Raw genomic sequence first — 18,203 nt, forward strand, 5'->3', positions numbered from 1 at the left:
AGTTTATCAAAATATTTGTGACGTCTCAGAATGAAAGATTTTGACCTTTTGAAAACCTTTCAGTAATTTCCGACGACAAAATTCAACGGAATAAATTCCCACAAGACATAGCAATTATTTCAAATCAGCATTTCCCAACAGAACACTTTTCTGCTGGAAAACTTTGACGAGTTCTAGTAACGTGTTTGCTTCTTGTGTGTAACATTGCCGTCCAGGAATGGGTCCTTGGAGACAATAACAGACCTAAAATTTCGTTTAGGTCAAGTAATAGAGGACGGTGATCTTGGTGCTTGAAGGTCTGGGATTCCAATTCCAACTCCCCAGGTGTATAAAATATCTCTCATAATTCACAGTTGTCTGCAATACAGGGATTCATTGCTATGCTATAGGGCAGAGGCTGTTTCTTATGTGTATATACAGCATGTCACACATTTAGGCCCCAGTTTCATTTAAGGCCTTTAGGCACAACTGTAGTACATATACCTAATAATAATGTGGTGATTCGTGTTCAGTGGTCATATATAGTACTAAAAATCAACCATATTGGATATACATTGTATGTTACATGGCATGCTGGGGTTGATTACATTTTGTAAAATTTAAATGTTAAAAATTAAACTAATATCCTTTTTTCTTTGGTGCAGTGAAAATGTGAAGTAACTGAGCATCTCTGCCTGGATATTATTATTTTTTATTTCATACATATAGACTCATTATACATTACTCTGTTAATGTGAAGATGCTTATGCATGTCCAAGGTTCTGCAAATATAATTAAAAGACTCTTGGGTCACTCAGTCTGCTTTTCTATTCCTTGGCACTCCAGGGCTCTCATATATGGAAAAAGCTTTGATATGAGGAAGAGGAAGCGCTACTTAATTTCTTTTACAATGGACAAAATTTATTCCTAGCTCCCAAACGAAAGGCTTTGTGTGTTGCATCGTGAAAGTGCTGGGGAGAATTTAGGGACTAGCTTTAAGACCAGCAAAGAGATGTACACATTCAAAAACGCATGCAGCACACAGATTTTTCTTGAACTTTAAATGGCTCGTGTTGAAAATAGAGATCTTGCATAGAGGTCTGGGGAATTATACTCAATCGAATACAGCAGCTTGTTTCCACTCCCAAATGTGACGTGAGCTCAAAGAGAATATTGTTCAGGCTGAGAAGGCCATTTACACGATGTGGTTTATGGGCAGCCTCAAGTATGTGCGGAGACTCATTTGTCCCCAGCACATTTGTTGTGGATCCGCCAAGTACAGAGATGATACCACAAGAAGATCACATTCCGAGTCTTGATTGTAATCGCCAGCTGAGGAGGACGAAGATAGAGGGAGAAAGTGCAGTGATGTCTCAGGAAAGTAATCTAACAAGCTCTGCAAAAGGAGGTATAAATGCACATATCTGCCCCCATCACCACATGATCAGAGGACCTGGCAAACTAATGAATGCATCCTCACAGGGCTCACATGTGACAGGGAAGTATCCTTAGCTCCATTTTACAGGTGGGAAACAGATTTCAATGGGATTGCTCAATGTGATTAAAGTTAGGCACTTTAGGTACTTCACTGAATAAGAGTCAGAGATTAAAGGCCTGATCTTCAGAGGGACTAAGCTCCTGAAGCTCTACAGGGTGAATAGTGGATGTTCAGCACTTCTGAAGTTCAGGCCTAAGGTTACTTACCAAGATCATATAGAAAGTCGATGATTGAGCGGAGAATTGAATCCAGTCTCATTCAGTGACACTGTGAGATCACGCTTCCTCCCCTGCCACCAAAGCATGTTACCTGCAATGGGGTCCTTAGAGGCAGAAGTTTTTTCACACACTCATTTCTCCCCTACCCAGACACAGACAGGTTTGTCTTCTTTTTGTTCTCCCCTCCGACGCCCATATACACATTTTGGAACACGAACCTCTTGCAGGTAACAGCTTCTCATGGTAGGACTCCCCAAGTGAGCTGAGACCTAGAGGAGGCTGTCTCTTATGAACAATTTTCTGTATTTCCTTATCTGGAGTAGGGAGTTAGCTGAGTACACTCCTCTTTCTCCCTGAATCAGAGAAATGGAGAGGTGGCTTATATTATGCACAACTGTAATTTGTTAGGTTTTTTTTTTTATTTTTTTGCTTTCCTCTGAAGCATCAGAGTCCTACCACAGTTAGAGATGGGATGCTGGGTGTGGTAGACTAGTGCTCTGTGGTGTACAGAGAATCCTCTGTCTTAGGGTATGACCACGCTGCTGCTGGGAGGTGTGATTTCCAGCATGAGTAGATAGACTTGCACTAGCCCTGCTTGAGCTAGCAGGCTAAAAATAGAAGGGTGGGTGTTGCGGCACAGGCAGTGGCTTGGGCTAGGTGCCCGAGCTCAGACCCAGGGAGTCGGGTGAGCTTGGACTCTGGCTAACCTGAACTGCTGCCCATGCCGCAACAGCCACACTGCGATTTTCAGCATGTAGCTCTACCAGGGCTAGCCCGAGTCTGTCTATTAGCATTGTGGGTCACACCTTCCAGCGGCTGTATAGACCTACCCTGAGATGCCCAGCTGGTGAGTCTTGCTCACATGTCCAGAGTCAAGTTAATCTCCACATTTGGGATTGGGAAGCAGTTTCCCCCCAGATCAGATTGGCAGGGACCTTGGGCGTGTAATCTCCCTTTCCTTCCCAGGTTACTCAGGATCAGGAGTAACTGGACACCTGATACTGTCAAAAGTAAAGGCGATTCTGAGTGGTGATGTTGGCTAGGAGGGAATCCTCTATTTACCCCTCTGCTGCAGTCCTTTTATTTATAAGGAAAATTAATTTTGGCAGTGCCTCCACCTGGGTGGTCTCTATACCTGCACCCTGGTGCGCCTTGGGAGCCTCCAGGAATAAATCTGAGCTAATCTATGCAACGGGTCTAACCCAAAAGTACCAATCATAAACCCTACACAAATCATGTACTCTTAGATTACAGTCTTTACTTAACAATTTAGAAAACCACGATATAACAGATTGAGATTAATTAAAGTGTCACAACCATTTTAAGTCAGAAGGGAGCATTTCAATAAAGCAATTAATAAATGCAGTTTACAGTAGTAAATAAAACATAACCAACTTACATTTATACTGGCACCAGTTACCTCTAGACCTTTGCTCGCATGGGCTCACTTGAAGATCTCGAAGCTGGGGGCAGCACTCTGTTGGTCCAGTAAAACAGCCCAGCTAATGCAACAAGGGGCAGAGCTAGTCTAAACTGGGATCATTCCAAGCTGCACAATCCCTCTGGTGATGGGAGTTAGAAGCAGAGGTCAGTAACCCTGGATCCTGGTTAGACACTCACTCACTCACTCATGCCCGTCACCCCAGTCGGAGTATGGGCCGCCAACCACAGATCTCCAGAGTCCTTTATCCTGGGCCATTTGCTCTAGCTGGTTCCAGGTATAGCCCATTTTTATGCTATCAGCCTGAAGGTCGCGTCGCCAGGTGTTTCTTGGACGGCCTCTTTTCCGCTTGCCTTGGGGGTTCCACCGCAATGCCTGTCTAGTGATGTTGGTTGGCTGCTTGCATAGTGTGTGTCCTATCCAACCCCACTTTCTCCTTCTAATTTCTTCCTCTGCTGGAAGTTGATGGGTCCTCTCCAAGAGGTAGATGTTGCTGATGGTGTCTGGCCAGCGGATCTGGAGAATCCTTCTAAGGCAACTATTTATGAAGGTCTGGATCTTCCTGGTGGTTGTTTTAATTATCCTCCAGGTTTCAGCTCCATACAATAAGACTGATTTCACGTTGGAATTGAACATACGACCACTTCTCAGGCTCAAAGAAACCCCTTCAAGTCCCTCCACTATCCCCCTTCCCCTGAAAGCACTTTCCTAAACAACAAAGGCGGTGGTTTCTCACACTGCCCTGACCGCAGGCCAACCTCAGTCAGTTCTGGTCACAGCAACAGGCTTTGCCCTGCCTCTGATGAAGCCCAGCAATAGCTTCCGTGGCTCCCGGTTTGGTCGAAACCTTTCTCAGCAGCAGCTTCTGGCTTTCTAGCAGCAGTTTAGCAGTAATTCCTGGCTTGGAAAGGTCTCCAGAAAGCAATCCCGTCTCCAGATCAATGGCCTGGTAACAGTCTCAGCTCCCGAGTCAGAACAGGAAATTGCAGCCGTGCACTGGTGTCCCTCTTGAACAGAACTCAGACAAGGCTTATAGCATGGGTGCTGACTCTGTGGGTGCTCAGCTGCTGTCCTGATGATTAGCTGTTGAGCGGGGCTGCCCCGCCACTCGCTGAAGGCGCTCAGGGGATGAGGTATCGGGGGAGGGGGTGGAGCTGGGGGAGGGCACCCACCAGCAAAATGAAAAGTCAGCGCCCATGGCTTATAGCCACTCAGCAGCTACTCTTTTCTAAGCCCTCACAAAATGAAGGCCACTTCATAATACCTCTGCCTCCAAACTGAGGCTCCCCACATCTCTGGAAGCAGAAGTCTCTCTGTTCCCCAAGGTATCATGGGAGTGTCCAAGGTTGGATGGAACCCCTCAGGCTATTCCCAATCAGAACACCCCCGTTGTTTTTCGCCTTCCTCTGCAGCATGGAGCACAGATCACCCACTAGGACAATCTGGGCATATCTCAACCAAATCAATTACCTACCATTGAGGGGTCTCAGGCATTGGTGACACCTCAGCCTCTACTGTGTTCTGCCTGTGGGACCCAGCAGTTTCATTTCCTGAGGATTTAAATGCTTTAGTTTAATTGAAGTCACTAGACTCAACAGAAGGGAACCTGGGCGAAATGTAATGACTGGCGATATACAGGCAGCCACAGACAGGATGATCTAATGGCTCCTTCTGGATGTAAACTGTCTGGAACTAGGAAATTATGTTTGTCTTCCTCCTGGGGCACCCAAAAGTGGAAGATTCCATTGACTCCTCCCTTCTCAGTGGCTCACTGTGGGACCAGGGGTGCTGCATTCTCTGAACACCTTTGCTTCAAGAACAACTGTGGGGTTGCATGTCCTTCTGTTCCTGGAAGCCAACTCCTTGCATCCATCTCCAGTCCCCCCAACACTGTCTTCCTTTGGTCAGTCATATGTTTGAGCAGTGCCAGCCATATGGACCTGCAGTTGGTTGTCCTGGCAATCAAACGTTTTGTCCATCCCTACACAAGGTGTTCAACTCTCAGGCATCTGTGTAGGCAGATATTTGGAGCTCTGGGGGTCTTTCTCCTCTCTAGAACCTCATAATAAGTGGTCCTACACCTGCATTCCCTCTTCCTAAACAGCTGGTGCAAAATATGCTAAAAAAAAAAAAGAGGACTTGTGATGGTTTGGAGAAATAAGAGCTTAATATCTGAACAATTAGCACAGCTGCTCTAACATCCCTTGGTGACAATAGAGAGACTCTTGTTGTGTGTGCTAAAGAAACAGACTTCACAGAAACTTGTTTGCAACCATTAACAAAAAATAAATGCGCTATTTCCTTCTGCTTAATAGATAACATCAGAGACTCCAAAGACAGAGCCACTGCACTGAGCTCAGTATGGCAGCTGCCTTTGCTGGAAAAAAGGAGATTTCTTAAGCGATGGGAGCTTGGAATCAAATCCTGCAAAATAAGACGGAGCCTGGTGAAGTATTGCTTTGTAGGCTGGAAAGAGCAAGTGGAATGAATGAGATGGGGTCAGAGTAAGCCCCAAGATACATGAGCTGATATGTAGATTGAGCTTCAAGCAGCACTGGGAAAATAAATGGCTTGGTGGCCACAAATCTGCTCCTTTGTCAGTTACACATTGAGCCATCACAGTCACTTAGGATCATTGTAACGGAGTCTTTCAGTGTCATTTATTATATAGTATCGTCCTCTGAAGGAAATCCTGTGAAGGACCCAGGAAAAAAAAAAAAAAAGCTCTGTTTTGCACATCTAAACATGGCAGTCACTTAATTTAGAATGATACGCAGGACTAACCACAATAAAATATCATCTTTACGTATACCACAGACTAATGATTTCAAGAATGCCTTGTCTAGTAATAATCTTAGAACCACAGAAATGTGGGGCCTTGAGAGGTCATCTAGTGCTCTAGTCCATGCCCCTGCTCTGAGGCAGGACCAAATATAGCTAGACCATCCCTAACTGGTCTAACCTGTTCTTCAGAACCTCCATTGATGGGGATTCCACAGCCTCCCTTGGAAGCCTATTTCAGTACTTAACTTTCCTTATAGTTAGACATTTCCCCCTATATCTAACCTAAATCTCCCTTGCTGAAGATTAAGCTGATTATTTCTCGTCCTACCTTTAACGGACACGGAGAACAATTGATCACCATCCTCTTTATAAGAGCCCTTAACATATTTGAAGACAGTGATCAGGTGCCCCCTCAGTCATTTTTTCTCAAGATTAAACATGTTTTGGGTTGTTGTTGTTTTATTTTATTTTTCCTCATAGGGCAGGTTCTAAGCCTTTTATCATTTTTGTTGCTTTTCTCTTGTTTCTGTCTAGTTTGTACATATCTTTCATAAAGTGTGGATGAGTTGGATGCAGTACTCCAGCAGAGGCCTCACCAGTGCTGAGTATAGGGGGACAATTACCTCCCATGTTTTGCATACAACACTCTCGTTAATACACACCAGAATTATATTAGCCTTTTTCACAGCTGCATCACATTGTTGGGTCATTTTCAGTTCGTGATCTACTGTAACCCTAAGATTTTTTTCAGCAGTACTATCACCTAGCCAGTTATTCTCCATTTGTAGCTGTGCATTCGATTTTTCCTTCCTAAGTACTATACCAATAGTACTTTGCACTTGTCTTTACTGAATTTCATCTTGTTGATTTCAGACAGTTGTCCAATTTATCAATATTATTTTGAATTTTGATTCTGTCATCCAAAGTGCTTGCCGGTTTGGTGTTATCCACACATTTGATAAGCATACTTTTCACTGCATTATACAAATAATTAATGACAATACTGAATAGTACCCGACCCAAGACAGACCCCTTGTGGGACACTGCTAGATACATCCTTGCAGTTTGACAGTCAACCACTGATAACTGCTTGGAGTATTTTCCACCAGTTGTATAACCACCTTATAGTAATTTCATCTAAATTACTTTTCCCTAGTTTATGTGTGATAATATCATGGGGGATTGTGTCGAAAGCCTTACAAAAATCAACATATATCATGTCTATTGCTTTGCCTTTATCTGTTAGGCCAATAACTCTGTCAAAGAATGAAATTAGGTTGTTTGGCATGATTTTTTCTTGACAAATCCATGTTGGATATTACTTATCACCTTATTATACTCTACATCAGGGGTCGGCAACGTTCGGCACGCGGCTCGCCAGGGTAAGCACCCTAGCGGGCCGGGCAGTTTATTTACCTGCTGACGCGGCAGGTTCGGCCGATCACGGCCCCCACTGGCCGCGGTTCACCGTCCTGGGCCAATGGGGGTGGCGGGAAGCGGCGCGGGCCGAGGGATGTGCTGGCTGCGGCTTCCCGCCGCCCCCATTGGCCCAGGATGGCGAACCGCGGCCAGTGGGGGCCGCGATCGGCCGAACCTGCCACGTCAGCAGGTAAATAAACTGGCCCGGCCCGCTAGGGTGCTTACCCTGGCGAGCCGTGTACCGAACGTTGCTGACCCCTGCTCTACATGTTTACAAATTGAGTATTTGATAATTTGATCCAGTAACTTTCCAGGAACTGAAGTTAGGCTTATTGATCTATAATTCCCTGGGTCCTCTTTGTTATTCCTTTTGAAAGATAGGTACTATGTTGCCTTTCTCCATTCCTCTCGGATGTCACCTGTCTTCCATGAGCTCTCGAAGATAATCGCCAATGCTTCCAAAATTGCTTCTGCTACTTCCTTAGGTAACCTAATGTGAATTTTGTCAGGACTTGCCAACCTGAATACATCTAACTTATCTAACTATTCTTTAACATGTTCTTTCCCTATTCTGCTTGCATTCCTCCACCCTTCTTGTCAATATTAATTGTGTCAAGAAATTTACCTTTTTACTGAAGACTGAAGCAAAATAAACATTAAACACCACAGCCTTCTTGCTGTAATCTGCTATTAGCACTCCTTCCCTGCTGAGTTGTGGATCTACCCACTTTCCTTTTTCTTTCTCTTTCTTCTAATGTATTTATAGAACTTCATCATTTTGCCTTTTATGCCCCTTGTTAGTGTAACTCATTGTGTGCCTTAGGCATTCTGGTTTTGTCCCAGTATGCTTGTGCTCTTCTTTTGTACTCCTCCTTAATAATTTGTCTGTGGTTCCACATTTTGTAGGATTTCTTTTTGTTATTCAGGTCATTAAAGAGCTCCTGACACAGCTGTATTGATCTCTTGCTATTCTTCCTATCTTTCCTTTGCATGGGGATAGTCTGCTGTTGTGTCTTTGACATTGTCTCTGAGAAACTGACATACTTGGCAATTACAGCATGTGTACATGTGTATAGTTTCATGTCTTCAAAAAGCTTCACAAACATCAACTAAACATCATAACACTTCTCTGATGTAGGTAATTGTTAACATCCCTATTTACATGTCTGAAACTTAGAATCATAGAATCGTAGGACTGGAAGGGACCCTGAAAGATCACCTAGTCCTGTCTCCTGCACTTATGGCAGGACTAAGTATTATCTAGACCATCCTTGACAGGTGTTTGTCTAACCTGCTCTTAAAAATCTCCAGTGATGGAGATTCCACAACCTCCCTAGGCAATTTAGTTCAGTGCTTAACCACCCTGACAGTTAGGAAGTTTTTTCCTAATGGTCAGGCTAAACCTCCCTTGATGCAATTTTAGCCCATTGCTTCTTGTCCTATCCTCAGAGGATAAGAACAACAATTTTTCACCCTCCTCCTTGTAACAACTTTTTATGTAGCTGAAAACTGTTATGTCCTCTCTCAGTCTTCTCTTCTCAAGACTAAACAAACCCAATTTTTTTCAATCTTCCCACATAGGTCATGTTTTCTAGACCTTTAATCACTTTTGTTGCTCTTCTCTGGACTTTCTCCAATTTGTCCACATCTTTCCTGAAATGTGGCACCCAGAACTGGACACAATACTCCAGTTGAGGCCTAATCAGCACAGAGTAGAGTGGAAGATTACTTCTCATGTCTTTCTTACAACACTCCTGCTAATACATCCCAGAATGACGTTCACTTTTTTTGGAACAGTGTTACACTGTTGACTTATATTTAGCTTGTGGTTCACTATGACCCTCAGATCTCTTTCCGCAGTACTCCTTCCTAGACAGTCATTTCCCATTTTGTATGTGTGCAACTGATTGTATCTTCCTAAGTGGAGTACTTTGCATTTGTCCTTATTGAATTTCATCCTTTTTACTTCAGACCATTTCTCCCGCTTGTCCAAATCATTTTGAATTTTAATCCTGTCCTCCAAAGCACTTGCAATCCCTCCCAGTTTGGTATCGTCTGCAAACTTTATAAGTGTACTCTCTATGCCATTATCTAAATCATTGATGAAGATATTGAACAGAACCGGACTCAGAACTGATCCCAGTGGGACCCCACTCATTATGCCCTTTCAGCATGACTGTGAACCACTGATAACTACTCTCTGGAAACGGTTTCCCGACCAGTTATGCACCCACCTTATAGTAGCTCCATCTAGGTTGCATTTCCCTAGTTGATTCATGAGAAGGTCATGTGAGACAGTTTCAAAAGCTTTACTAAAGTCAACCATGTCTACCGCTTCCTCCCTATTCACAAGGGTTGTTACCCTATCATGTTGGTTGGACATGATTTGTTCCTGACAAATCCATTCTGACTGTTACTTATCACCTTATTATCTTTTAGAAGTTTGCAAATCGACTGCTTAATTATTTGCTTCATTTTCTTTCTGTGTACCGAAGTTAAGCTGACTAGTCTGTAATTCCTCGGGTTGTCCTTATTTCCCTTTTTATAGATTGGCACTATATTTTCCCTTTTCCAGTCTTCTGAAATCTCTCCCATCTTCCATGACTTTTCAAAGATAATCACTAAAGGCTCAAATATCTCTTCAGTCAGCTCCTTGAGTATTCTAGGATGTATTTCATCAGACCCTGGTGACTTGAAAACATCTAATTTGTCCAAGTAATTTTTAACTTGTTCTTTCCCTATTTTAGCCTCTGATCCTACCTCATTTTCACTGTTATTCACTATGTTAGACAACCAATCACCACGAAACTTCTTGGTGAAAACCGAAACAAAGAAGTCATTAAGAACCTCTGCCATTTCCACATTTTCTGTTATAGTTTCCCCCCTCATTGAGTAATGGGCTTATCCTGTCCTGGGTCATCTTATTGCTTCTAATATATTTGTAGAATGTTTTCGTGTTACCCTTTATATCTCTAGCTAGTATGATCTTGTTTTGTGCCTTGCCCTTTCTAATTTTGTCCCTACATAATTGTGTTATTTGTTTATATTCATTCTTTGTAATTTGACCTCGTTTACACTTTTTGTAGGACTCTTTTTTGATTTTTAGATCACTGAAGATCTCCTGGTTAAGCCAGGGTGGTCTCTTACCATACTTCCTATTTCTCCTATGCTGTGGGGTAGTTTGGTCTTGTGTCCTTAACAGTGTCTCTTTGAAAAACTGCCAATTGTCTTCAATTGTTTTCCCCCTTAGTCTTGCTTCCCATGGGATCTTACCTACCAACTCCCTGAGTTTGCTAAAGTCTGCCTTCTTGAAATTCATTGTCTTTATTTTGCTGTTCTCTCTCCAACCATTCCTTAAAATCATGAACTCTACCATTTCATGATCACTTTCACCCAAGTGGCTTTCCACTTTCAAATTCTCAACCAGTTCATCCCTATTCATCAAAATCAAATCTAGAACAGCCTCTCCCCTGGTACCTTTCTCCACCTTCTGAATTAAAAAATGGTCTCTAATACAGTCCAAGAATTTGTTGGATAATCTGTGCCCTGCTGTGTTATTTTCCCAAGAGATGTCTGAGTACTTGAAGTCCCCCATTACTACCAAGTCCTGTGCTTTGGATGATTTTGTTAGTTGTTTAAAAAAAGCCTCATCCACCTCTTCTTCCTGGTTACATGGTCTGTAGTAGACCCCTACCATCTTTGTTTTTTACCCCTTTTATCCTTACCCAGAGACTTTCAACAAATCTGTCTCCTATTTCCATCTCAACCTCAGTCCAAGTGCATACATTTTTAATATATAAGGCAACACCTCCTCCCTTTTTTCCTTGCCTGTCCTTCCTGAGAAAGCTGTACCCTTCTATGCCAATATTCCAGTCATGCGTCTTAACCCACCAAGTGTCTGTGATGCCAACTATGTCATAATTGTGTTTATTTACTAGCATTTTGAGTTCTTCCTACTTATTCCCCATACTTCTTGCATTAGTATACAGACATCTAAGATACTGATTTGATTTCCCACCCCCCTCCAGTTCTGTCTTGTCTCTCCCTTATCCTTGCTATAACAGCCGGTGCGCCCCCCCAAATTCCGACCCTTCTCCTAGGTCTCCATGTTTTTGACTTACTTTGGTCATCTGCCCTCTTGAAATCTTGTTTAAAGCCCTCCTCACTAGGTTAGCCAATCTGGATCTAAATATGCTCTTCCCCTTCCTCGATAGGTGGACCCCATCTCTGCTTAGCAGTCCTTCTTCCTGGAAGAACATCCCATGGTCAAGGAAGCCGAAGTCTTCCTGGCGATACATGTGAAGACACCTGGCAACTTGAGGCACTGAAATGTTGGGACTTACTGAGAGTCACACAGCAAGTGCATTGCAGGGCCAGGGAAGAACATGGGAGATAAGGATTAGAATTTGGGGCCAGGATTAGACCTCGGTGTTTGGTTTGTGTGGGTCTTTCATGCAGCTTGCCATGTCTGCTTGTCTATCTAGAAACATTGTTTCCGAAAAATGGATGTGGATATGTTACACACAGATGAACGACTAATCAGTAGATGTCAAAAATGTTTTGGCTTCTCACACTGGTCGCAGGGTGATTAAGGAACATGACTAATATTGGTCACATGGATTGCATATGAGGAAGGCATTTTGTTTCATGCAACCTGTTGAATCATGAGTTTCCTTACAAAAGTCATATGTGTTCAACCAGTCAATTTATTAAGTGTTCACTTATGTAGTAGTGAAGAACATGTCCCTCCATTGCAGGAATTACTGAGTGAAGTTTTGTAGCCTGTGTTACGAAGGAGTTCAGACAAGATGATCATAGTGGTCTGTGGCCTTCATGGGCCAGACCCTCAGCTGGAATAAATCAGCATTGCTTCAAGAGAACTGCATTGGTTTACACCAGCTGAGCATCTGGCCCTCTAACTATACACCAGTGAGTGGAGTTTAGCCAGAGGATTTGTCTACTCCCCTCATTCCATTTCCATGTTTTGGAGCTAACAGATGGAATATAATTTTTTTTTTTTTTTTTTTTTTGCAATTACTCTGAACCAAAAATAACAACCCTTAAATTGACACTGAGGAGGTGGAAAGGTACGGCATTCAAAAGCAAACGAATAGTCTGTAAGAGACTGGCAACTGATATGTAGAGATATGACCTGACATGCAGAATAACTGCAACTGGCACATGATTTATTATTTACGCCCTGTCACATGAGTGGACCTCAGCTAGTGGAACTATACAGCGCAAACTAGCATTTTTATTCTGTAGAACTTGGCATTTTGAAATCACACCCACCTTATCTGTAAAATTATTGCTCTATCCATGCAAAGAAATGTGTGGCTTTGCCCTTGCAGCCAGGCAGGGTACAAAGTGTGTGATTTTAGCTGGCAGCCCAAAAGCTGTGGATTACACTAGTGAGTCACAATAACTTGGAGAGCAAGGAAAATGCTGGATGGATTGCAGACAAGTGCCAAATCGGTATGTGTTTGTGAATGTATAGCAAGATATAGCAATAAATACATAATAATAGTAATTAGAATAATTAGAATAATTAGGCTATTAATACTATTACTACTAATAATAATTATTATTATTATTAATAGCCTAATTATTCTAATGTGAATGAATCTGAGCTCTGCTTGCAACCAAATGATTAGGGGTATGGAACAGCTTCCATATGAGGACAGATTAATAAAACTGGGACTGTTCAGGTTGGAAAAGAGACAACGAAGGTGGGGATATGATAGAGGTTTATAAAATCATGACTGGTGTGGAGAAAGTAAATAAGGAAATGTTATTTACTCCTTCTCATAACACAAGAACTAGGGGTCCCCAAATGAAATTAATAGGCAGCAGGTTTAAAACAAACAAAAGGAAGTATTTCTTCACACAACGCACAGTCAACCTGTGGAACTCTTTGCCAGAGGATGTTGTGAAGGCCAAGACTATAACAGGGTTCAAAAAAGAACTAGATGCATTCATGGAGGATAGGTCCATCAGTGGCTATTAGCCAGGATAAACAGGGATGCAAAACTATGCTCTGACGTGTCCCTAGTCTTTGTTTGCCAGAAGTTGGCAACCGGGGATGAATAACTTGATGATTACCTGTTCTGTTCTTTCCCCCGAAGCACCCGGCATTGTCCACTGTCGGAAGACAGGATACTGGGCTAGATGGACGACTGGTGTGACCAAATATGGCCGTTCTTATATTCTTAAATGCTCAGTCACTCTTTTGTGAGCCTGCTTTTTTCGTGGTTCACCCAGTCAGGTGCACCATTCATGCTCCTCATGTAACACAAGGAAAGTCATCTTCAAGGTATATATCTCAGGGAAAATAGTCCAAAATAAAATATTCAGCTGGGGACTGATCTGAAGTCAGTGGAAATTTGATCAGACCTTTCAAGAGAGAAACCTGCAGGAATGCTGAAAGAAACCATCACTTACAGGGTGCTAATGGACCACGAACTGGGCATGAGCTTGGAATGAGATACAGAAACAAAAAAGACCAATGGTGTTTTGGCCTGCATGCACCGAGGTAACATGCCTCTGGATGGGAAGGCAATTGTCCCTCTTCTATATGTCTCTGGCCCAAATGAACTTGGAATTTGGTCTGTCTGTCAAAAGACTGCCATTGACTTTGGTGGCCTTTTTGATCAGGCCCCTATGGGCATTCATTTCTGGGCAAGTTGGTACCATAAATATATTGGAGGGAGTTCAGAGAACAACAGACTCGATCGGGAGGCTGGAGGGATTGGTTTAAAAAGAAAAACTGAGTTAAATGTGTGTATTTTGGCTGAGGGAGGGCAAGATAAACAATTCCCTACAAATATTTGAATGGTGTAAGCTCCAAGAAGGGAAAGGAATAATTTAACATAACAACAGAGGTATAATTAGGAATGATGGGGTGGAATTAAAAGGAGTAAGCTAAATATCAGGGGGGAGAAAACTCTCTTTTTGTGAGGCGTACTAACCTGCAGAATAATCTCCCACTGATTTTATTCATGTTCTTATACTTCACCCTTTAGAATGGTATCAGAGCACCTAAGAAAGTAACTGAAGCCCAGTTGCTTGACATACTAAAAACTAGACTGGGCACAAAACAGTAGGGAACAATTCTGCATTGGCAAGGGAGAGAGACTCGAATATTGAAAAGGTTGGTTCAAATCTCTAGAATCTATGATTCTCCTTGGCCTTTTAAAGATCAAAGATTTAAAAAAATGAAATTATATTTTTTTAAACCCTAAACAAAAACTTGAAATCATAATTTTCCTCAAGTAAAATACCTACTTAAATGGCTATAAAGGAACTTAATTCCTTATTTGTACCACATAAAGAGTAAATTAAATAAATGATAGATCAGTTAGCCGTTATATGTGAAAGCCAAACTACCCTATGTGAGAAATATCAGCCTGATCCAAAGCCCACTGAAATCAAGGTCAACTTTTCATGGAAAGTTCAAATGGTTGACATTTGTTTGAAAAAAAAAAAAAAACCACTAAGTTCTTCTGAGAAGTTCCCATTAATATTTTACAGGGTATTTTCAAACATCTTTAATCATAATATCCGAATGCCTTCATCCAATCGTATGTCTGTCTCTGTCTCTCTCAGCCTATTGTAGTGCATTGATCAGTGTGGATTCTAAGTATAACCCACTGATGAGTGTATGTGTGTTTACAGGTCTCGCTCTTTTCCTACCCACAGAGGATATGAGCTGTTACCAGGACTGGCCAGAAACATGTCCATTTCACAACAAATTTGAGGTTTCAGAAATTGATGTCATTCCATATCTGAACAAAACTGAAACCTTTCAATTTTTTTGTAAAAAGGCAAGTCAGAGCACTCCCCTGGGACATGAGAATGTTCAGCTCCCTGCTCTGAATCAGGCAAAGCAGGAATTTGAACCTGGCTATCCACGTCCGAGGTGCGTACTCTAACCACTGAGTTGAAGATCTCCGATAAATATTTTTGAATGAGAATTGTCAGCTTCAGTAAAGTAGCGCAGGACAATGATGTTGTGGAACCCAGGAAGAGACACTAATGGAAAGTGACCAAGAAATTGTGACCGTTTCGCAGAGTGTGAGAAGGAACATGCTGGAGAAAAACAAGAGCTGGCAGGCTCAGAAATGATTTATCTGTTTTACTGAATAATTCATCAATGGATCAGGGAAGGATGAACTTTCTTGGTTCAGTGTTACTTGTTATTTCATTTGTACTTTGCTTCATGAACTGAAAGATTATCTAGTTAAGGGGCATGGCCCAAGCATGGGCAACAAAATTCTACAATGTGGCGAAATTTGTCTTTACTTGGAGAAGTGGTCTATGGTATTGCTTGGTCCAAGTCAGTAGCATTGCTACTTGAGATAAGCAAAACTCTGCCTCAGTGCAAGAAGAAGCAGTGCATGCTGGGATCTGTAGTCACAACAGGCCCTTATCTCTATATTGCTCAATTTCGTGGAAACTAAGTATGACCTTGAAGCGTTGGGTGAACAGCTAATATGGCCTTCTCATAGGCAAAGTTTCAGCTTTCTTGGTCTACTTCCAATGGGATTTGGATAAGCTTCCTCCACTGAAATACTATCTCCTAAATTTGATATTTCTCTGTCAACAGGAAAAGGTATTCCCCTCTCCTCTGACCACCACTGTGCACTGGGGATAGGACAAGGTTGGGGAAAGGGGTCCCTGCAATGGAAGAACATAGCTACTACAAAGCTGTGTTAAATTAAATTGCTACTGGTTCTACGTGCACTGAGAACTATAGGGCTCGGAATTAAAACAGACATATAAAGGCTAGGAGTGGGGTAAAGCTCAAGTCATTCTGGACCTACCACATGTCAGACTCCCTTACAAAATACATTTTGGGACCCCCTAAAAGTTTTGGGATCCAACAGGCATACTCCTAGTCCAGTTCTTGGACACCTTGAACTTCTTCGAACATCTTCCATAGATCCCCTCCTCTCTCAAATAAACTCCTTGTGTGAAATCTTGGCCCCACTGAAGTCAATGAGAGTTTTGTCATTGATTTTGTGCAACACAACTAAATAAGTAAACATGTGGCTCAAAAATCAGTTCACTCTATATTGGTAAGAGAATGAGCTCTATATATCGTTCTGACTGCAACTATTTGACTAAACAATGTGTTTCATGACTAGGGGTGGTATAGATTAGTCTGTATTGTACTAAAGATGGGATATCTTATTTTACCATGCAAAGAATGGATTCCAGATTTAGGCCCAAAGTCTTGACCTAACCCACCTGCAGCACTGCCAGTCTCGAGCATTCAAAAATCAGGAGTCAGGCCCCACAAAATATTGAAACTGACATAAATATCACAAGATTATTCACACACACACAACTCTCTTCTGATTTTGAACCTTTAAGGGCATCTTCAGGTCACATTTTCAAGATTTTTCTATGCAACCGTGAAAGCTAGAAATTTAATTAAAAACAATCAGAGTTGATATTCCCACATAATCCCATGACTCCAGGAGCTGCAGCTTTAAGAAAAACACCAAACATGAGACTTGTGACAAGATCATGAGCGTTGGCTACACTGCTGCATGTACTCTTACCTGGCCCTCCCACTCCCGCCTTTTCCCTCACCCATTTGTCTTTTTATTCACCTGCTGTGTGTTATATAAATCCTAGATTGTGAGTTCTCTGTGTTATTCATGGAGCCCTGATTCTTGACTGGGTTCCTTCCTACTACTAGAAACACTACCACAGTAGAAATAATGATCCTAGTGGTGTTGTAATTTATAGGCTGGCTGAGTGGCACTTGGTGCACGTTTGGAGGTGGTGTAGTGAAGGCAAAGGTGGCTTTAAAAACCACCCCAGTCTTAGAGCTAACAGTCCTAGATATAAGCTAGAGCAGACGGAAAGCTAGCCAAATTGGGAAGATAGATAAAAGGAACAAACAGAATCTGAAAAGAAAATTGTACTTCAATGCTTTCGTTCTGATCCCAGTAGGGCTTTAAAAAAACAAATGTCTGAAATAAAAAATATCAAAGGAGCAAAATAATTGGGCCTTTGCCACCCACTCATGTGTAACTAGAAACTAAAACATAAGCAAGAATTCAGCTCCTGCCAGCACCATCTTTTGTCTTCAGATTCTTGGGGAAAATAAAAACAAAAAGACTAAAAACAATCTGTGAGTGAAATGCAGTGCTCAGAAATGGAAGGGGCTCTGTTCTGGATTGAGTAAAGCAATGCAAATGCAGGCCCACTCATCACACTACTTTATCATGGCCAGCTATGACCTCTAAGTAGCCTTGGCAGATTCAGTCCTGGGCCACTCCTGAGCAAACGATGCCTGCTGTGTCACAGTGTCTGGTGGTTTTATGATATGCAAAAACACAGATGAGGCAAGCATAGAATATCAGGGTGGGAAAGGACCTCAGGAGGTCATCTAGGCCAACCCCCTCCTCAAAGAAGGACCAACCCCCAGACAGATTTTTGTCCTAGATCCCTAAATGGCCCCCTCAAGGATTGAACTGACAACCCTGGGTTTAGCAGGCCAATGCTTAAACCACTGAGCTATCCCTAAAGGAAGCCACCATAAAGATGAAGAGGGCTAGGGGCTGTAGGGAGTCTACATTTTGTAGACACCAAGGAGCTACAAATTACAGTTGCGCATAGATGCCCCAGCAAAGACTGGAACTGCGTTGCACTAGGAACTCTATAGATAAATAGTAAGAGACATTTGCTGGCTGAAAGAACCTGCAATCTAAATAGAAAAAAAGCCCCTACCCAAACAAACCAACACTCCAACACACAGACACAATTCTCTCGCTGGGAAGAGGACAAGGGAGGACCAACCACATGTCAGGGATAGTGTAAGCCTATTCCTTGGCAAAGGAGGATGGAATAG

The sequence above is a fragment of the Terrapene carolina genome, unplaced genomic scaffold (genome assembly GCF_002925995.2).
Source record: "Terrapene carolina triunguis isolate 2854851 unplaced genomic scaffold, T_m_triunguis-2.0 Scaffold58, whole genome shotgun sequence".
In the NCBI taxonomy this organism is placed as follows: Eukaryota; Metazoa; Chordata; order Testudines; family Emydidae; genus Terrapene; species Terrapene triunguis.